Source organism: Schistocerca gregaria, chromosome 5, assembly GCF_023897955.1.
Source record: "Schistocerca gregaria isolate iqSchGreg1 chromosome 5, iqSchGreg1.2, whole genome shotgun sequence".
Classification (NCBI taxonomy): Eukaryota; Metazoa; Arthropoda; class Insecta; order Orthoptera; family Acrididae; genus Schistocerca; species Schistocerca gregaria.
In genome coordinates, this window is record NC_064924.1 from 504,448,473 (window position 1) to 504,471,578 (window position 23,106).

The following is a 23,106-nucleotide window of genomic DNA, read 5'->3' on the forward strand; positions in this document are numbered from 1 at the left end:
TCAGCGTGCCTACATGCCAGCTGTGAGAAGTTGCTTGCCCCAGCAACAGCCCCAGGCTCCACAGAAGTCTTACTACGCTAGCGAAACGATTTCATGCACGTGTGTGGCAAGCTGTAGAAAGGAAGAGGGAAGCCGCATCTAAAGTGAGAACGAGAGAATGAAGGCCTTCCTGTGAGGCTTCGTATAAATAAGAGAGAGTTCGTGCCAGCCGTGTGATTCGGGGGAAAAAGGAAGATGGCGGTATTAGCAGGAGCGCTTTTCTCGGCAGTCGCATCCTTTCACGCAGGCGTGACGCAGCTGTTTGCCGAGCACGACCTGCGTGACGCTGGGAGATGTGCACCGGACGCTTACGTCATCCGACGTGGGCGTCGGTGAGAAAAGGCGACAAGAACTCGCTTATATCCAAACATGAGAGGTTCTCACACTCATTAAGCAAGCGTTCCCCTATACTTGAAGTGTCAGGTACTCGAACACGTCTTCATAGAGAAAATACGCTACCCAGTCAACATTTCAGGGCTTCGTCCAATATGAAAGCGTACTCTTCAACGTCTGAATGATAAAATCCGGATACTGTATTTCCTAACTTAAGAAAAGTTTTTGGTTTTTAATAATGCCATTTTTCTGCACACAACAAAATAGTCAATAATTGTACAGTACTCACACTTCTCTTTCCTGGATCATGTCTGCAGAAACCGATCTCGGATTTCTAAGGCTACCTCCACACAGAAATACAGTTCTTTTTATCTATACATGTTTCACTGTGTTTATACCATCAACACAAAGAATTTCCTTTGTTCGATATCTGATTGTGTCTGGTTTTCCAAACGACACAGGTTAATATCAGTACACGCAATGAATTCTCATTACATCAGTGCGTCGATCAACAGCGTAACAGCCCAGGCATTTCAACTGATGAACCACCGTGTCTAAATAATTTAGATAACTTTAGGGAAGAAACAAGGAGGACATAAAAAGCAGGCTAGCGCAGACAAAGAGTGTTTCTCTGCCCAAAAGAAGTCTACTAAAGTCAAACATGGGTTTAATTTGCTCGTCTGAACATCAGAAGGGTTCGAAGTGACTGGGGGGAAACCAGAAGAGTGCCATATCGAAAATTACGTGATCTGAAAAGGGAAGAAACGAGGTTCTCCTCAGATTCAGTGTGGAAAGATAAACGTCGAAACCCTTGAGAAGAAGAAGAAGGAACAGGCTAACAGAAAATGCGTTAAGAAATTAGGGAATAAATTCCATGGTGTCTGAGAGAATTGTAGGGTCCTAAAATTGTACGGAAAGACCAAATTGCAGTACACCTAAAAACTAATTTATGGACGTTCGTTGTAAGTGCTTCTCTGTGATGAAGAGGTTGGCACAAGAGAGGAATTTGTGACTGGTCGGATGCTATCAGTCAGAAGATTGTTGACGACCCCCACACCCACACAAAAGAAGATCGACAGTTCTTTTACGTCCGCCTCCATAGCTAATTGGCCAGCGTGTCTGCGAAACTAACAACGGCCGAAGGAGTGGAGTGCTGGCACAGCAACCTCCACAATTTCTTTTTTTTTTTTTTTTTTGGTCATGTGGCTTGCGACTGGTTTAATGCGACCCGCCACGAATTCCTCTCCTGTATTAACCTCTTCATCTCAGAGTAGCACTTGCAACCTACGTCCTCAGTTATTTGCTGGTTGTATTCCAATATCTGTCTTCCTCTACAGTTTTTGCCCTCTGCAGCTCCCTCTAGTACCATGGAAGTCATTCCATCACGTCTTAACAGATGTCCTATCATCCTGTCCCTTCTCCTTATCAGTGTTTTCCACATATTCCTTCGATTTTTCAATTTATATGGATTTCCATGAATGGTGGTTCATTAGGATACCCTTCATTAGTTAGGAGAATGTACTTAGTTTTCCCTTCAATCACATTTCTTGCACCACTTTTTGATAAGGCTTCTTCAACTACTCTTGGGGTCCTCGCAAATTATATCATCTGTATACAGGGTGTTACAAAAAGGTACGGCCAAACTTTCAGGAAACATTCCTCACACACAAATAAAGAAAAGATGTTATGTGGACATGTGTCCGGAAACGCTTAATTTCCATGTTAGAGCTCATTTTAATTTCGTCAGTATGTACTGTACTTCCTCGATTCACCGCCAGTTGGCCCAATTGAAGGAAGGTAATGTTGTCTTCGGTGCTTGTGTTGACACGCGACTCATTGCTCTACAGTAATAGCATCAAGCAAATCAGTACGTAGCATCAGCAACAGATTCGGTGACCTATGGATTGGTAGAGGCTGACCAATTCCATGGCCTCCACGCTCTCCTGACCTCAACCCTCTTGACTTTCATTTATGGGAGCATTTGAAAGCTCTTGTCTACGCAACCCTGGTACCAAATGTAGAGACTCTTCGTGCTTGTATTATGGACGGCTGTGATACAATACGCCATTCTCCAGGGCTGCATCAGCGCATCAGGGATTCCATGCGACGGAGGGTGGATGCATGTATCCTCGCTAACGGAGGACGTTTTGAACATTTCCTGTAACAAAGTGTTTGAAGCCACGCTGGTACGTTCTGTTGCTGTGTGTTTCCGTTCCACGATTAATGTGACTTGCTGAGAAGTAATAAAATGAGCTCTAACATGGAAAGTAAGCGTTTCCGGACACATGTCCAATTAACATATTTTCTTTCATTGTGTGTGAGGAATGTTTCCTGAAAGTTTGGCCGCACCTTTTTGTAACACCCTGTATACCAGCATAACACAACGGCAGTCCTAAACAGAACTCTGCATCGCGTCATCACGAAACCAAGCTCGACAGTTTCAGTTATGTAATAAGCCGTAACATCCCGGGCCAGACTTGGTGCAGTCAAGTCTTCCGTAAATCTAGAAAACTCCCGCGCTCGCCTTATTAACTCGAAAATCCCGCCCCAGTCTGCAGTTTTCTTCCTTCACGTCGCCCTTAAATAACGCTTATTCCCAGGAGACTCGTAAACGATACGTAACACCTTGTCTTCGGACTTTTTTTTTTTTTACTGGTACCAAATTATAAAATTTTCCAGACCCTTTCCCCCGAATAAATGGCAGTAACTTATCTCGGAGAACACTCGGATAACGGATAGCCGGCCACGGGCCTCATTTGCAGTCAGCTGCGGGCGCGAGCATCCGGCCGGTGTTAACCACACAAATAACTCTGGTTGCGCACTGTAATAGAACACGGCGGGGAAAGCGTGTAAACGTGCCCGCGGACGCACTCCTCGCTTTAGTGCTGCTAGTTACACAGCCGGCGGCCGGCAGGCCTGCCTCGGAGTCAGTTTACGGCCCGCGTTTGATGCGCGCACATGATAACGCCGGCGGCGCGACGTGTTTTATCCCGGCGGTCGTTGCCGGCCGCTTGTTGCAGTTCGTTTCATGCTGGCGGTGCTACTCTTTTTTACTGTTACGGTCGGCTTTCTGACACCGCGGTTCCAGCTGCGCGGTTAGGACCTGCTATAACGTGCTATCATCCCTGTGCGGTAACAATGAGCACAGCAAGCATTCCACTTCAAAACTTTCCCCTTACGCAGCCACGGCTGAACTAGGAGTAGTTTCAACTGTTACCTTACCCATGTTGCGCCGTCTTTAAGTCTATAGAAAATTGTCATGAAATCCAACATTATTTAATAGACGTAAACACGATCTGTAGTACGATGTAATGCGATGTTTATTTAATATGGTTCAAATTGCTCTGAGCACTATGCGACTTAACTTCTGAGGTCATCTGTCACCTACAACTTAGAACTAATTAAACCTAAACCTAACTAACCTAAGGACATCACACACATCCATGCCCGAGGCAGCATTCGAACCTGCGACCATAGCGGTCGCTCGGTTTCAGACTGTAGCGCCTAGAAGCGCACGGCCACTCCGGCCGGCTATGTTTATTTAATAAGGGTGCAAAAAAGAGCAGCTCGTTTTGTATTATCACGTAATAGGGGAGAGAGTGTGGTAGATATGATACGCGAGTTGGGATGGAAGTCATTAAAGCAAAGACTTTTTCGTCGCGGCGCGATCTATTTACGAAATTTCAGTCACCAACTTTCTCTTCCGAATGCCAAAATATTTTGTTGAGCCCAACCTACATAAGTAGGAATGATCATCAAAATAAAATAAGAGCTCGAACAGAAAGGTTTAGGTGTTCGTTTTTCCAGCGCGCTGTTCGAGAGTGGAATGGTAGAGAGATAGTATGATTGTGGTTCGATGAACCCTCTGCCAAGCACTTAACTGTGAATTGCAGTGTAATCATGTAGATGTAGATGTAGTGTGATTAGCTAATTTCAACTGAGTTTCATTGTCAAGGACCTTGTAGCATCTGTATTTCATGTCATTTTCAAATCATTCTTTATTACAACAACAAAGTAGTCATATTCCATCACATTACGAAAATAATATAAGAGTATGCTGATACAATAACTCTATATATAGCAATTATATAAAACCGCTAGCCCTCAGAAAGATCCGTGCCTAAGGACTGGAAAACTGCTCAAGTCACACCAATTTCCAAAAAGTGAAGTAGGAGGAAACCGTTGAATTATAGGCCCATATCGCTAACTTCGATTTGCAGTAGGGTTTTGGAACATAAACTGTTTTCGAACATTATAAAGTAGCTCGAAGAAAACGATTTATTGAGACATAGTCAGCACGGATTCAGAAAATATCGTTCCTGCGAAACAGAACTAGCTCATGAAGTAATGAGTGCTATCGACAGGGGATGTCAAATTCACTCCACATTTTTAGATTTCCAGAAGGCTTTCGACACTGTTCCTCACAAGCATCTTCAAACCAAACTGAATGCCTATCGAATATCACCTCAGTTGTGCGATTAGATGCGTAATTTCCTGCCGGCCAGTGTGGCCGAGCGGTTCTAGGCGCTTCAGTCTGGAACCGCGCGACCGCTACGATCGCATGTTCGAATCCTGCCTCGGGCATAGATGTGTGTGATGTCGTTACGTTAGTTAGGTTTCAGTAGTTCTAAGTTCTAGGGGACTGATGACCTTAGATATTAAGTAGCATAGTGCTCAGAGCCATTTGAACCATTTGAACGTGATTTCCTGTCGGAAAGGTCACAGTTCGTAGTAACAGAGGTAAAGTCATCGAGTAAAACAGAAGTCGTATCCGACGTTCCCCAGGGAAGTGTTATAGACCCTCTATTGTTCCTGATCTATATTAACATAGGCCGTCTGAGATTGAGTGCAGATAATGCTGCCATTTACCGTCTTGTAAAGTCATCAGATGACCAAAACTAATAGCAAAATGATTAAGATAATATATCTGTACGGTGCGAAAAGTGGCAAGTATCCCTGAATAAAGAAAATGAAGTTATACACATGAGTACTAAAAGAAATCCACTAAATTCCGATGAAACGATAAGTCATACAAATCTGAAGGCTGTTAATTCAACTAAATACTTAGGGATTACAATTACAAATAACCTAAATTGGAACGATCACATAGATAATGATGTGGTTAGAGGGAATCAAAGGCTATTCATTGGCAGAACACTTAGAAGGTGCAGCAGGTTGAAACGTCCCCTTAGAAAAATTTATACAAGACTGTGCTTAAACTGACACTCAATATTTTTAGCGCAACGCAATCTGACTTTCAAAAATCCCTACAAAACATGGCCCTGACTAACATTAACCTATACGTTTCACAAATCGCTTACCTCACAAAAATCTTGGTTACTCAAGCTACTGCAATACCGCGAGCGCCACTAATGCCAGCTAAATAAAAGATTCAAACTACGGAAGGCACTAACTACTGATAGGTATAGTTAGCAAATGAAAGATTTTAATAGAGAACATACAATGTACCTTAATAGTCATTATATATATATATACATCCAGTCTTACAAATTACAAAACTCCGCCATCTTTCTCCCCACGTCCACCACTGCTGGCGGCTCACCTCCAACTGCGCAACGCTACGCGCTGTTAGCATCCAGCTGCCGCTGCCCAACACTACAATGGCAGACAACAATGCAAACCAGCCACAGACTGCACACGGCACAGCCAGTGATTTTTCATATAGAGCGCTACGTGGCGTTACCACTAAGAAAACGTAAACAGCCTACTTACATAGGGAATCAAAGACTATTCATTGGCAGAACACTTAGAAGGTGCAGCAGGTCTACTAAAGAGACTGCTTACACCACGCTTGTACGCCCTATTCTGGAATATTGCTGTGCGATGTGAGACCAACATCAGGTGGGACTGACGGATGACATCGAAAAAGTACAAAGAAGGACTGCTCGTTTTCTATAATCGCGAAATATGGGAGATAGTGCCACAGACATGACACGTGAAGTGACAATCATTAAAACAAAGGCGTTTTTCTTTGCGACGGGATCTTCTCATGGAATTTCAGTCACCAGTTTTTCCTCTGATTGCGAAAACATTCAGTCGCACCCAAATACATAAGGAGAAATGATCATCATGATAAAATAAGAGAAATCAGGGCTCTCACAGAAGAATTTAAGTGCTCGTTTTTCCCGCGCGCCATTCGAGAATGGGACGATAGGGAGACAGCTTGAAGGTGGTTCATTGAACCCTCTGCCAAGCACTTTATTGTAAATAGCAGAGTAATCATGTAGATGTAGATGTATCCACATCACAGTGACACCTTTTGAGATCCTATTCTGGACTTTGCTCATGTATAACATGATGGTAACTTACAGAGCAAAGTTCAGAATTGGATCTTGAAGGGTGTCACTGTAGTGTTGATCCTTTCGTAAAACGACGTAATATGGCCAGTTTTTACTTAGTAACTGTTACCATGTTGTTGAACATACGGCAAAGTTCAGAATACGATCTTAAAAAGTGTCACTGTAATGCTGATCCTTTCGTAAAATGACGGTATATGGCTACCTTTTGATTGTAATTTAGAATATTCTGAAAATAACATGAACTACAGAGATCCAAACGTGCTTGACAATGACACTTAGTCAAACTCAGCTAATCATAAGACTACGCAAACGTCGCATTAGAGCCTACCACAGACCATGTTTACGTTTGCTAAGCATCTGGAGGCTGTGGATCTACACAAATACAAAAGCTTGCGAACATTATTTTTTAGGTCATCGGACAAACGAGACTACGCAACACAACTTAATTATCACTTTTTTGAAAACCCTTAACTGTCTCCTATTGCGACGCAGAAGTACGAAACTTAGCTCAAAGTTGCCTACGACCTTCCTCTGTAATGCCTCTGTAATGGTGCAAAAGCATGGCGCCCTGTGACGTCATCCTTGGTCTTGGCGCAGAAGTACGAAACTTGGCTCAAAGTTGCCTACGACCTTCCTCTGTAATGCCTCTGTAATGGTGCAAAAGCATGGCGCCCTGTGACGTCATCCTTGGTCTTGGCGACGCTACAAACAGGAGGATAACGACACACTCAAAAGAAAGGCCACAGCTCAGTAGATCAGGTCAGATGTAAGGTGGAATAACGACGTCACATTCGCACCATTTTACCATAACGTTTCTCAACATCACATGGACGATCACACGAGGGGAAGGCCGCCACACTCTTTCTTACCCAAATTTCCGCTCTTCTTTAGACGCCTCTGTGATATAGGTTACAATTGCGACGTCAACCGTTGAAATCACACCATTTTCTTCTTGGTGGTAGTGGGAAACATCTGAGAGACACCGCCGCTTAGAATCAACAAGAAAAGACCTCAAGGCGTGTGGCTATTGTATCTGTTTCTTGGTTGAGTCCCACACATTTCACGGCCGTAAATGACAATTCGAAGTGCTATGAGCAACAAAGCAACTTTCTTCACAAACGTTCTTTGACACTGTTGTCATCTCCCGGAAAAAACAACCTTTATGTAAGGACATAGGACATTGTAGGACTGTAGCACCCCCCCCCCCCCCCCCGCCCCCATTCCCCCGCGCCACGGGTTAGAGCCCGACTACATTTTTTGGTCTGCTGTTCATGTACGGACCGTTCAAAACCAACAACGCTTTTTCAACCCTCCCGTTTACAATTTTGTGCTTTCCATAGATACCTGTAAGAATACCAATTTGAGTAGCTCCTTCGTTGCGTCGTTTTTTTGTTTTTTTTTTTTTTGAGTGTATTAACAGACTACTGGAAAATTGTTCTACATGAACGCAAGGACATTCGCCTCTGCAGCGGAGAACACGTGATTCACGCATCCAAAGCCCTTTGGAGACATGCGCGGAAAACCGGGCTAACCCTCAACTGCTAAAACTTACAAGGGAACCTCCCAATCGCACCCCCCTCAGATTTAGTTATAAGTTGGCACAGTGGATAGGTCTTGAAAAACTGAACACAGGTCAATCGAGAAAACAGGAAGAAGTTGTGTGGAACTATGAAAAAACAAGCAAAATATACAAACTGAGTTGTCCATGCGCAAGATAAGCAACATCAAGGATAATGTGAGCTCAGGAGCGCCTTGATCCCGTGGTTAGCGTGAGCAGCTGGGGCACGAGAGGTCCTTGGTTCAAGTCTTCCCTCGAGTGAAAAGTTTACTTTCTTTATTTTCGCAAAGTTATGATCTGTCCGTTCGTTCATTGACGTCTCTGTTCACTGTAATAAGTTTAGTGTCTAGGTTTTGTGACCGCACCGCAAAACCGTGCGATTAGTAGACGAAAGGACCTGCCTCTCCAATGGGAACCGAATACATTTGATCGCAAGGTCATAGGTGAACCGATTCCTCCACAGGAAAACACGTCTGATATATTCTATACGACACTGGTGAAGGCATGTGCGTCACATGACAGGAATATGTTGTCGACCCACCTAACTTGTACACTGGGCGAATGGATAAAAAGATTCTTCTACCTTGCCAGATTTAGGTTTTCTTGTGGATGTGATAATCACTCCCAAAAAGGTGATGAAAACATAAGAGTTTGTCACATAAACTGCAACAAATGAATGCAACAGTTTCACAGTCGCACAGTTTTCCCTGTGCTCTGTCAAAACATATGTTTTTAACGTTTTCAAATTTTTCCGTGTGTAGACCGTCAAATCTTGCATATGTCCAAGCAAATCTGAACATGTTCTGGAATTTTCGGACGGACGGAAGGATAGATAATAATTGTCTGAAAATAAAAAACTCAACTTCTCACTCGAGGAAAGCCGTGAACTTAAGTTCCTCTCGTTCCGCAGCTGCTCACGCTAACCACGGGATCAAGGCGCTCCTGAGCTCGCATTATCCTTGATGTTGCTTATCTTGCGCACGGACAACTCAGTTTGTATATTTTGCTTATTTTTTCATAGTTCCACACAACTTCTTCCTGTTTTCTATATTGGTCTGTGTTCAGCTTTTCATGGCCTATCCACTGTGCCAACTTATAACTAAATCTGAGGAGGGTGCGATGGGGAGGTTCCCTTGTTAGAGATAAGTGGTGCAATCTGTTGCTGGGTACGGGAACTACTAAAATTGACATTGGTCTCAACCGTAAATATCCTAATGTGATATTTAGCTCTAAGCTCTGACATTTCAGAGGCAGCCCATTTTTCCGCGCCTGTCTCCTTTTATTCCAGAGAGACCACACTCCATTCACATCAATTCATTGCGAATATGGTTTTGAGTAATCTCGCATATAAATTATTTCTCTTGCTGGTGTCCGCTCTTACAATAAGTGTTCCCATTACTCGCCTACATTGACATCTGGTTCCGTAAATTCACTTCCGCTCAACCTGAAACACGCTCGGCTTCTCTTCTCGTTAATCTTTACGTGTGGGCTACATATACCGTTCAGTACAACTGATAAATACTTTATACATAAAAGTTTTCTGGGTATGGTACCGCGCCATAATGTATAAAAACTATTGATGCTGGAGAAAAACCAGCAGCATTAGTTTTATACCTTATGACGCGGTACCAATCCCAGAAAATGGGACCAATGACCGTAGCAGTGTGGTTCCTTTAAACCCATAAACCAACCAAGCCAGAAAACTTTTATGCCGATTGACACTGGCCGTGGAAGCCTACGCCCTTTCTACTTTGATTTCCAGTGGCCTTTTCGCGCGACTCCTTCCCCACATGTTCAACTGAGCCGACTCAAACTCTCAACTGACTCGGCGCGCACACTTCAGCAAGCGTTGTTGGCGAGACTCGACAGTGCGCCAGCCGACACAAAGGGGCATTAACACCGAAAAATACTGGACGGGAAGCTGCTAGGCACATCGTCGGTGAGGGTATCGATAACGGTACCCGCACAGTACTCTCGAAGTGCGTATCGGCTCGGCAAGCGGGGATGAGTGCGTGCAGCACGTGCGCGCCAGCTCTTCCATGTTTAAGCTCTCCTCCGGCCGCGCTGCAGGATCGGTAATTTCCGGTATCCGAGGCTTTCGCCGCCTTCCGCCCGGCTGCAAGTTTAATGCCCTCCCGGCCGCGGCTGGACGCGACCCTAACAGGAAGCGCTGCGTCGCCCACAAGCCTGGAAGCCGCCGCAAGTCCCGCTCTTTCCTGATTACGGAGTAAAGCGCTCGCCGAACAGAAGTCGGCCTGGCAGTACCATCCCTATGGCTGAATTTCTCATTTTCCGCGTCCTAACTGAGCGCGAGACTATCATCTTTTCTGACAAAAAATGCCAGTGTATCCTCTTACGTGTCCCCACCATCACGCTTCGTTACTCACTTCGAGACAGTTAAATGAATTAATTCACACGACACAGCAGTAACTACATAAAGCCTACTACAGTTCTATACGCAATGTTATTATTATTGTTAGAGCGTTTTGACACAAAACATTAACAGTCTGAAGTCGTCCAAATTCTGCCAGTTCAGAATCAAGGAGTGCAGCAGTCAAGTGATTTACAGACAGTAAGTATATTGCACACATCTGAACCTGTTTTCAATGGCGTTGCAGGGTGCAAGTCAAGCAAGTGCCGCGGTGGAGCGGAGTAATGCAGGGGAAGCATGGTTTGTCACAAGTGTGTACCCTCACTGTGGGCTGTTAGTTTTCTTATCTGAGAAGGATGCACCACGAACTCCTTCGTGACTCATTCTAATTCACACACACACACACACACACACACACACACACACACACACACACGTGCACGCGCGTGAACACTCATAAACTAAATATCATTTATATTTCATCATTTTAAAAATAAAAGAGTTCCACGAAAAGTCTTTCATGCTATAGTTCGGTTAGGCGCTAAAATTAGCGATAATATGGGAGAGGGGGGACAACAGATGGCAAGACGGGGGGGGGGGGGGTGGAGGTGCTGGGGTTACTATCTAAATTCTAATTACATTGGGGGGTGATGGTCTGAGAAAGTTTTGGAACCACTGTTACAAGACCTTTGAGGGAACTGAGAAGTTCTTTGTAATTCTTCCATTTCATGCCCTCTTTTACTTACGAAACTACATATTAATTTTTGTTATTGTGCTCCACCTCAGGCAAATATTTATCTGCGAGATGTGTTCAAAAAGGACCGAAAATTCTGTAATTTCGTGTGTTGTAATTGGCCGATTTGGGCGATTTTATTCATTTTTGCGCTGGTAAATAAATCTAAAAAGTATCTGTACCGTGTAAGCTATATCGAATGTTTCGTCTGTTGCCGCTGCCAAAAGTGCTAAAAATGTTTTCCTAGTAATAGCGATCATTTATTTTGTATAAAAGTATCAGAGAATTCGTATTACTTTTCTCTATAAGAACGGAAAAATGTGCAGTCAAGTCTAAAAATCTTAAATACTGATGTTAGTGGATTTTTGTTACCATTGTATCGTAGGCTTACCCATGGTATAAGCACTTCGAAGAAGGCTGTCAAGAGGCTGAAAATTGTGAGTGCCCAAAAGCCAGGAGATCATCAACCGAAGAAACAATGAAAAAGGTTAAAGAAATGGTTATGACTATCAGATAAGTCGCCGATGATGCTGGCAAGTCGATTGTCTGATAGCATGAAAATTTTCGGGTGTTTTGGGTATGAAAAGTGATACAACAAAACTGGTGGAAAAATTATCGAATTTCGACTGAAAACCACGGCGTGTGCAAGTTGCTCTGGAGTCGCTAGATGAAATCAAGAACGATGCAGAACTAACGAAAAATGTCCGAACAGGCGGGCGACGAAAGATGGATTTTACGGATGTTAAGCTCGAAACAAAAAGTCAATCACTCTAGTTTTAAGCGTTCCGGATTGCCAAGGTCGTTAAATGCCCGAAAAGTGCGTCAGATCTGAAAATCAAGTTCACTGTGTACTGCGATTTTAAAGGCATACTGAAGTATGACTTTTTGTTCCAAGATCGAACGATCAAACGGAGTATGACCTACAAATCGCTTAGGTGAAACAGTCCGAAAAAAAAAATGTTGAAATAGTGTGGATTTGTGACGAAACAATTAATGAATTTTGTACTACAATAATCCATATTTTCCCACTTCGTTGCTCTTTTCTCGAATCTTTAACCAGAAAGAATGGTTTCACTATAGCCTATCCTTCGTATTCGCCAGATACGTCCCCATGTGAAAACCTGAAAGGATCGACGCTAGCCCAAACGCCCAAACATCGAGTTCCATATCTGTTTCTGTGACTGGATCCCAGCTGGCGTAACTGCATAAGAAAATAACACCCTTTTAATTTTTGCAATATTTATTGGCCCATGAGTTTCGGAAGCATATTGGCATCAGCTGGTGCGCAACTGTTACCCCTCACACTAACAGTTTATTATAGATTCCTGTGAAACGCAAAAAGAGATTTTTCTTGGTGTGCCCATGTGTCTGTGTTCGAAATATTTTTGTCACTGCCCAGGTACAATGCATGTTAATGTGCACAGTTCTGTGGGTTGTGTTATTTAAATAGTTTGAAACGTACGTTTACCTTTACGCAGTAGGAACATATCCCTATCTGGCTCACGGAATCCAAGAGCTGACACACCATCAGCACCTCACACTTTATCATACACTTTTTTTATTATTATACAGTGGAGTTGTTGAACATGTCAAAGGTTCCTCAACTGTCAAGATATACTTAAACTGCGAAGTTAATATCTACACTGCGAGTACTAACATTATTTCTTCAAACATATTTACATCATAGCACATGTTATACAGTGATATTTTCATTATTTATTTAATTATGTTGTTTACCTAGCACGCAGTCGGTAGTTCCCTTTAGCATTACTGAATAAACGTTCCCTAACTTCTGCTATCAATGGAACAAACATTCAATATACGAGTAATTTGCAATCATGCAATATGGGCATATTTAAGATAATTATGTGTTTGTAAATAAGTACTAAAGTGCACGCATTGATGGCCATGTGTAATGGTTAAGATTTGTACCATTTATATTTCGAGCAACAAATAACAAGCCATAACATGAAATCGATTTTACTCTGGTGAACGTACCTCCACAGCCCTTGTGAAATGATGGCTTCTGTCACCTGTTTTATGTATGAGGGACTACGGCAATACACGCAAACTAGATTGCCTTGCGTGTACGCCAAGCATTAACGAGAACAGGTAAAGTTATTTCCTTAGAACCAACACGACTGTTTTCAAAGCGCGAAATAATTTTTTTCATTCCGTATCTTCCATCTACGAGGAAGGAGATAAACTACAGTTCAGCCCTGTTTGTATTTTCTAAACGAGAACACTGAATACATATTGCGAACAGCGCTTTAATTTGGTGCAGTGGGATTAATTTCGATGAAAGTACAAATAAAATAAATGTATAAGTAGCGTTCTGATAATGCTACGAGTAGCAACTAAGGATAATAGCTCGGTTCAAAGAAGATAACAAAACAATGCTCTTGTAAATATGAAGGCTAAACGTTTTCTTTCTTTTATTCCATGAAACTAGTGAAACGAAACTTTTCTTCAGAGCGTATGGAACTGTTGCACATGTCTGTCGAATTAACTCTGAAGTGGACTCATTGGCGGAATGAAAGAGACTTTGCCTGTAACACACGCCAATACACACTTATTGTTGTAAGGAAGTCCCGTCATATATTTTTCACTTCAAGGAAGTATCAAATCGACTTTCATGTAGGAAGACATTTGTTATAGATTACTGAGAACAGTTTTGATTTTTTTCACCTGCCGGATAAATCGAGATAGGTCACGCATATTGTATACGTTTGTAATATGCAGTAAAAGATTTTTCTATAAAAATATGTTTTTTCAATTACTAATTTTAACAAGGGCAGAAAGAGTGCTGACGGGTTTGTTTAAGAAGCTAATAAGAGTCACAGAAATGTTAGAAAAGCTGTATACCTGCCAGACATTCCAAATGTAAGGTAGATTCATATAAAACTGAAAGAGACAGTTTGCTGAGTGCAATGAAGGAAAATTACTCATCCTCCTATATCGCGATCTCGCAGAGCCTGTGAGATCAAACTGGCAACAGTTTACACAGAACCGTGGAAGCACTGCTACTTTCCTTGCTCTATTCATGAATGTATTGACCAAAAAGTTTGACATCTGGTACAATAAAAATACCATCTGGTACATACTTAAGAGAAATTAGTCGATTACGGACTCATATATAAATTTTCTACAACGTCTGCATATAAATTCGTTATTGCGTAATTGAATGACGAGTGTCTCGCAGAATACATTTAGTATAAGGTGGATGTTATCGAAACGCATCTTTCACTTTACTGTCATTGTTTCAAACAGAAAATAAGATTCTGCCCATTAATGCATTCTTTCCTCTTCGTCGGAGCCTTGCAATATATATACCAGCGCTGACTGCAAAATGCAGAGAACGATGAGACTACGGGATAACAGCAAATGACGAATAGGGTACTTTTCTTTGGGTTGGGACGTTCATATAAACAAGTGAGGCTTATTTGCCTATCTGCGACAGCTATGAACACGACACTGCCATCTCGCAAACTGACTTCCCCACTTTAAAAAATTCTCAGCGCAGCTGCCTCCTCTTACAGCGATACAGAAGAGCAGAGGACGTATCTCTGTACTCATCGCAGCTCCTTCCCGGTGCATCTTCCTTCGCATCAGTGGGCTGTGTGTTTAGTGGAAAGCATGACATCCTCGCCACTATCTGAGAATAGTAGTTGGCAGTTTCTCCGTCGGCTTCCTCAACTATAAATTACTTCCGTCTGACTATGTATAAAAGCGCTATTTTACTCCGTGATGAAAGAAAACTATGAACACAAAGAAGGACGGAGATAACTAAATGCAGCGGAAGTACTATAAAAGCAAACTGCAGGCAGGTACTTTACTTTCGATAGTCCCTGTACTTACCTATTAACATCTAACAAAATTATTTTCACGTTTATTTGGTTAAGCCGCGAATTACCTACGCTGTGGATGGCGGTTTATTTTTCTCTTTACAGTTTATAGATCTCAGATGAGTGCGTGGTTCATAATTTTTAACTGGTATTCTTCTTACATGCATACTTTTGACACGTATGAAAGGGGTTCTACTACACTCCGTTCATCATCAGAATAAACCTCATGTAAACGTTATACTATACTGGTACCTCATTGGATATCGTTTCACATGGAGCAGAAGCCGATCTTTGTCGTGTACAGTCAAGTATGATAACGAGGAAGCGTTTTAGTTGAGCATTATGCGTACATAGACTCAACGATAATACGGGACAACAGCTTTACCGGTGCATTTTACTTAGAAAGCACTGGCCAGCCACCTGGTCCAACTAACCTGCAGTGATGTGAACAGTTGTAGTAAAGGCGTAAAAATGGAGCATCAGAGAACAATATACGCTTGATTGTCATTTAATTTTTAAACAGAAGGAAATAATGGTAAAACTCAGGCGATACGGTTCTTAGGTGATCTGAAGGAAAACATGCACTCGATCTTAGCTACCATAATACTGTAATTGAAAACGAGAGTGATGAAAATTTCAGATTAACAAGGGTAATTTTTTTGCAGGAGCTATGTGCGGCGTAAAAGCGCGCTGCTGGGATTTCACCTTGTAGTTAAATATTGAAGCCACTGAAGCTATTTCAGTCAGTAGTATGGAAATGTCTGAACTACTTCCATATGGGACTCCGAAGAAAGCGGTACGCTGATACCGAGGCGATCCTCCTCTTTTATGACGTGCTGTTCTGCATTTCGCCATCGTTCGGCAGTGACGTTTCATAAAGCTTCGTGCATTATTTCCAGTAAGTTTGGCAGCTTAAATGTCTTGTTGTTTCTCGCTACAAATCCCTTAACTTCGCTCCAGATAAATTCTATTGAGCCGTGCGGGATTAGCCGAGCGGTCTTAGGCGCTGCAGTCATGGACTGTGCGGCTGGTCCCTGCGGAGGTTCGAATCTTCCCTCGGGCATGGGTGTGTGTGTTTGTCCTTTGGATAATTTAGGTTAAGTAGTGTGTAAGCTTAGGTACTGATGATCTTAGCAGTTAAGTCCCATAAGATTTCACACACATTTGAACATTTTTTTTTTGAATTCTGTTGGGTTCAGATAGCAGTGGTACGGTGACTACTGTAAAAGTGCAGCATTTACAGTAATAAACTATCTAATACATAATATGGACCGACTTCCAAGAGCGGAACAGCACTAGTGAACGTGTGCTACGGCTACTGACCAATCATCGCGTTCGTGTGTTTACATTAGGTTTATTCTTGTGATGAACGGAGTATACAGTATCGTCTGGACGCGACGTATCTGAAAAGCATCGAATTGGTATAGTTTTTACGTTTGTCGTCTCAAGAAGATCACTGGGCAACCATTCACAAGCGCTCATACTCCAATTTCGCAATTTACCACAAAAGAGGAGAAACTCCGCATCTGAAACAGGAAGTTAGGACCGAATGTGTCGTCAGTTTGTAGTTTGTGCTGATTCCAATCAGAGGAAATTAGGGCTTTGTAACTAAATTTATATGAAAGTTGAGTTATCACCGAGTACTGCCATTTTGCTGTGAAGGGTTTTTGGCCGTTTCACACTTTTCACGTGCGTTCTATGAACACCTATGCTACAATGTAACACCGACGAAAACTGACGTATCGCTGAAGATCGTCCTTGCAGGGAGTAAGAAATTATCATTGACGGAGGACGGTATTATGTCACTTTAGAGGACCAGCGCTCAAAATTAATTCTAAAACTTGCAACCTAATACCACATCAATTTTTCGAATCTGCCACAATAACAACGTAAGGGCTGTTGTGACGCACATAGGAATTACTCCCGGTCACTAAACCACCTGCGCATTTCCGAGGTGACTTGACAATGGGCAGTAGCTCAGTTGGACGAGAGTGGGAAAAGGAAATGGTCGTCGATTCGTACGAAGAACACTGACTTTCTCACATCCGAAGGGATAACTAATGCTGTCCGTGCTTGTGCAGAAGACTCAGATAAGGGATTCAGTTTAACATTGAAAGGATAGAATTATGTGAAGTTTGCCGGCCGCAGTGGTCTAGCGGTTCTAGGCGCTCAGTCCGGAACCGCGCAACTGCTACGGTCGCAGGTTCGAATCCTGCCTCGGGCATGCATGTGTGTGATGTCCTTAGGTTAGGTAGGTTTAAGTAGTTCTAAGTTCTAGGGGACTAATGACCTCAGAAGTTGAGTCCCATAGCGCTAAGAGCCATTTTTTTTTATGTGAAGTTTGCAGAACGGCGCCGATCTCCACTGCTATAAAAAGCAGCAAAAGTGACAGTGATGTGTTTATTTTCAGAAGCCTAAGAACAGCGGCAACTCGCTTTGCTGGTGCGAAAAAAGAACTGAAAGTTCTCGAAGAAGATAACGACTCGTTTCATTTGACACGGACTGCACAATCGTCCTGACCTTACTTCGTCTCGCCCATGTTAAAACGATGCCCGATATTGTAACTGCCATCTCCAAAACAGGTTAGAATGAGTAAACGAAAACTGCGTCCGTCCCTCGGCGATTATTTGCGGTCGGCGTTTAGCAATCGTCTCGCCGCAACGTAAATCCACTCAGCCGTTGCATTAGCGTAACAGGTGTTCCGTCCCTCAGCTGCGACGGCTTTCCTTTAGCAACTTGACGAGCACAGTACACTAGTTCGTGCACCTTGTGCTACCAACACACGGCTGCTTACGACAGCAAACTTCGAATGTAATTAAAAAAACGGAATAGCGACTACTTGTAGCAGGCTGCTGATGTTTTGTAAATTGTCTGTTGGCCAGATTTTCAAGTAATTAAAGCAGTCGCAATTAAGAAGTTCCGTTTGACACAGTCGTACTTTATGAAAAATGTTCCTGGCTTGATAAGTTCATAGCCGCCATCTGTGAAATCAGTTACCCAGCCATCTACACGAGGACGAATAGTTTAAGGCAGAATTCGTACTTCGTTGCAATTAATAAATTTTTCAGGAATGTGGAACATTACCAAAGGAAGTCACTTTATGTGGGAGGAAAAGCTTCTGATGCAGGACAACCGCCTATCCCTGAACCTACTGATTACTTCCTATTACTTGGCAAACTAGGCAGTGGGGTATTTTCATCCGGTACGAAAAAAAAGGTAAGTTGTGAAGTCTACAGCAGATGTGCACTGTTGTGTCTGCCTACAGTAAATAACTGGGTGCAAATGAACATTCTTTCGATTATTTTTAAGAGGATAGCGTACACTTTTGGTGTGCACTCGTTTTGATCTTTCCTGTGTACTTTTGAAGCCTCGTTTGAAAAACGTCGCATTCGGGATAACTGCGTTTGAAGGCCCCGTCCGACCATCCACATCTAGATTTTTCGTGGTCTCCTCAAATAATTTGGGTGAATACCCAGACAGTGTTATTTTGAGACCGTCCTCTGCCTCCAGTTTTAGATGCTACACAATTTTTAAATATTTTGTTTCTAATTTGAAAAAATAAGACTGAAATAAGGGAGACAAAAGGAAAATAGTGTATAGAGTCTGAACCAATTGCACCTAACCTAACGTAACCTAACCGACCTTATTTATAAGATCCAACCGATTTTCATGATGCATCACCACCGATTTCACTGTAAGGAAGGTTAGCGTGTAGTTCACAGTCGACGATATCAAGGTCATTAAAGATGGAGCTGTAGCCGAATGGACAATAACATGGAACTAAATCTATCATATCCAAAAGAGTGGATGGGGATCTGAAACCCACTCCTCTGGACTCTATTGCCTCAGCCACTGCAGCACCTTGATCGGTGGTTTTAATGTAGAGATGAGTGGAACGTCATAAATAGTCATATGTACTTTAGCACAACACGAATACGACTCTGCCCTGCACTGAAGGATTGTGTCACGCGATTAAACAATTTAATTACCTATGCTGAATGTAAAATTTCTATTTTACGTTGCTTTTGGGTAGCACCTCATGTAAGCAATGCATTAATCGCCACGTCATCTGAACTATGAGGCAACGGCCTTGCCGCAGTGGATACACCGGTTCCTGTTAGATCACCGAAGTTAAGCGCTGTCGGATGTGGCCGGCACTTGGATGGGTGACCATCTGGGCCGCCATACGCTATTGCCATTTTTCGGGGTGCTCTCAGCCTCGTGATGCCAATTGAGCAGCTACTCGACCGAACAGTAGCGGCTCCGGTCACAGAAAACCATCATAAGGAACCGGCAGAGCGACGTGCTGACCGCACGCCCCTCCTATCCGCATCCCAATTGAGGATGACACGGCGGTCGGATGGTCCCGATGCGCCACTTGTGGCCTGTTGACGGAGTGCTCTCATCTGAACTATGTTAAGTCAATGAAGCAAAAGGGCTACAGCGCCCGTCCTAGGGCTGATGTAGCCCACTATGGTTTCACACACCATTTTCATCTTATCATTGTGCGAGCCTTCATTGCTACTTCTTATTACATTATCTATGTCGCAAGCTCTCTTACTGGAATAATTACATATATGATGTAGCATAACTCTTGCGTTTTGTTAAAATTTTAACACTTTGGTAGTTATATGAACTTACGGTAACGGTGTTGTTCTTGTTTAAAGGAATAAATATACCATCCATTCAAAAGCATAGATATTTTGACGCAACACTTTGCACAGATACGATAAAGATATGTTTGCTATCTTCAGGCGCCTGAAGGTGTAATTTAACACTGTAATCGGCTGAAAATAAAGTGAAACCTATAAATACAGGTGGAGTTGGCATTTCTACTACATAAGTATGTAGAACAGCTGTCGCCCCACGCTGTATCGGAAGATGAATATGCGGAGACTGAAAATTAGTAATCCATTAAAATGTGTCACGGAGAGCACTACAAAGGAAATATTTCTAGGAGATATGACTCCAAACCTATTTAAGAATACTTCATACTAACAAATCGTTTTCAGAGAAACGATGATAAAAAAAAAATACCGGGAGTTTTTTGTGATAACTCGAGGGCACAATTAGCGCGACGCTGCTAAGTATAGCTGCCGGTGTGAGCCGGCGCAATCACATTAGTTTTGTCCCTGCAGCTCTTTCATTCTATTTTTTTAATCCGGATGAACTTTGGCGGGGCCCGGTTGTAACAGGTCGTTGCGAGAGGTTAAAGCCGAAGGGGAGTCGCCGGGCGGCAGCGCTCCCAAGCGCCGCCCGGGGCGCATTCATCTCCCCGCCGCTACAAGCTGCTGATGTTCGCGTCCGCTCGGTTTCATTAACGGGAACATTTTTACATGCAGCCCGTGCGTCATAATTACCCGCCGGTACACGCGTGCACGCGCGCTCGATCTAATATTTCCCTGAGCAGCACACACTGATGGGCGTGGGATGGAGGTCGTCGTCACCGGGACGCGACACGAGCTTAGCTACGCCGGGAATTATTACCCCTCCAGTCTTCCTTTTGTCCCATTTTTTTGTTTCTGCCCCTTTTTTTACGGAGGGGAGACCTGCAGCAGGTGAGCTGCGCGCTCAGGTTGATTATAAAGCGAACCGTGTCGTGCAGGTGGGGTCGCGCGTACTGTTTGGATCGTGGCACTGACGGGACACCGACTGCTTGCAGCGAATGAGGAACGTTTGGCACTTGTAGGACGGCACCTGGATACCACATTCATATTTGTTTTTAGGGGGATGGGTTAACTGGGAAGGTGTAGATTACTTGTTAACTGACCCAGCCAGACAGTTACGGGAGCACATACAGATTAAAACAAGGCGCGATAAAAACTGTAACTGTCGCATGCGCAGGACACAGCTAGAGATGAAACGTGCAGCGAAATGGGAAATGTGGGAAGACATTTTAGTGACTTTTTACGCCCATGTACGGAACGGAACAGTTCTGTACAGAGCCGCCAAGCCATTCATGCACGATCTTCCACCTAACTCTGCGATCTGCAAGAGCTGCGTTAATTTTGATGCGACAACAAAATAGTTCACACAGTTCGGTCACAAAAGCTCTTGCTCCTCCACTTGAAAGGTATATTATTTTTTTAAAAAAATATAAGGCTCACTAACACACTTAAAAACTGAGACTAGCGTATTGTTTACCTCATAATAGCAGATCTTTCTTTCTTTCTTGAGGCCTTTGTCCCGCTATAAATTGGGGTCGGCCTTGTTACTATTGATTTGGCAGTATTAATTACACAGGGTGGAGGGATGTCCTTCCTGCCGCAACCCCGAACCTCTCTGTACGGAATTAGTGTACCCCAGCTGTCTGCGTCTATTGTAAGCCATGGAAGAGTGCGAACGTTTTAAAATGTCTGCGAATCGTAGAACTGTGGCGGAACATGGGGACCAGTCCAGTATTCACCTAGCGGGAAGTGGAAAACCGCCTAAAAGCCGCATCTAGGCTGGCTGGCATACTGGCCCTAGTCGGTAATCCGCTGGGCGGATTTGATCTGGGGCCAGCGCGCCTACCCAAGTCCAGGAAGCAGCGCATTAGCTTTCTCGGCTACCCTGACGCGTCTCATAAAAAAACTCTTTTGTAGATGTGATAAAGAGCTAAGTAAAAATACATCAAGTATAGAGATCATTGTGGTGTTGTTTCGGATGTTGGAATGGTGCCGATTCGATATCTTCTGCCCTCTCCACTACTCGTCGACAACGTCGTAAACATCACGTAAAGTTTCTCTCAGCGGCTCCAGTTTCCATGGTGACCGGCGCGCCCTTCAAACGGCGGCAGTAACAGCACAAAAATTTCCTTATTCACTGTATTTTTACACCCAAATTATTTGGTAGACGTGCGGAACTGCTGTATCATTGAATTTGTCTCATACAGATTTGCTATTCCAAGACGACAAATATCGTTGTCTCATTACTCAAAAAGTTTAAGCAATAAACTTTCGACTGTTGTGCCATCCCAGCACCCAGAACATCGCCAAAATCTCTTTTCAAAGTATTTTTGGTAATTTCTAGTTATATCTACAAAAGAGTAATTTTTCTACTATTATGTCGTCCTTGAGTTGGGATGCAATGCTGTTCTCTTCTCTGCAGCGAATTGCGTATGAATGCTTCCAAACAGCCGTCGACCATCTCGTGAATCTTGACAAGCTGTGTCATTCACTTATCCAGTTCTCCAACCGTGTTAACGGAAATGCCGTAGACCTCACATCTGAGGTGGTCCCAGACAGAAAAATTCAGAAGATTGACTTCTCGTGATCTTTGAGGTCAAGGTATGGGCCTTGCTTGGCCTTTCTATCTTGGACCACACTAGTGCTTTAGGTATCGTCTTACACATGACAGAAAATGTGCTGGTACCCCATCGCGCACTTAACACATTTCTCAAAGTTACACAGGGGCTTATGTGTAATTATAGACTAATTAGATGGTAACTTAACCGAAAATCTTACATTTCTCACAGACATTTGTACCAAATAGGGCAACATTTCATACTCAAATCAGTGATGTGTCGTAACCACACATTTGCTACTTCTGTAGTAAACAACTTGTTTGCAGACCCGTACTGGAACGTGTCCGCTTTTACTATCGTGTACATTCACCCGCGTTAGTTTTCACTATTAATTTTCGTCTATCCTACATTACCTGACAGTCTGGTCCAGCTTACGCCTGAAATCACGGTGGTGCAGAGAGGCGAGTTTTTCAGATTATCAAATCGAGGCAGCCAACACATCAATCCGTCCTTACAAGGGACGTGTTTCTCATTGGGAAGCTTGAGAGACGTGATGTCTGTCGTGTGTGATGCTGGAGTGCTCTGAAGCGACCTGCCACATTACACGGAACGTGCTGCTCATCGTGACTTTCGACCGCAGCGCTCTCCAGTGGCAGTTTTTGGCTGCATCCGGAGCGCAAGT

At 43.3% G+C, this 23,106-nt stretch overlaps 1 protein-coding gene and 1 pseudogene across 4 annotated transcripts in view; one reads left to right on the top strand and one right to left on the bottom strand.

The window, feature by feature from the left end:
• The window catches only part of LOC126273184 (semaphorin-1A), a 1,534,221-nt gene that overhangs the window by 466,412 nt on the left and 1,044,703 nt on the right, over positions 1-23,106 (bottom strand). The window lies entirely within an intron of this gene.
• LOC126274469 (5S ribosomal RNA) lies at positions 19,280-19,397 on the top strand (annotated as a pseudogene).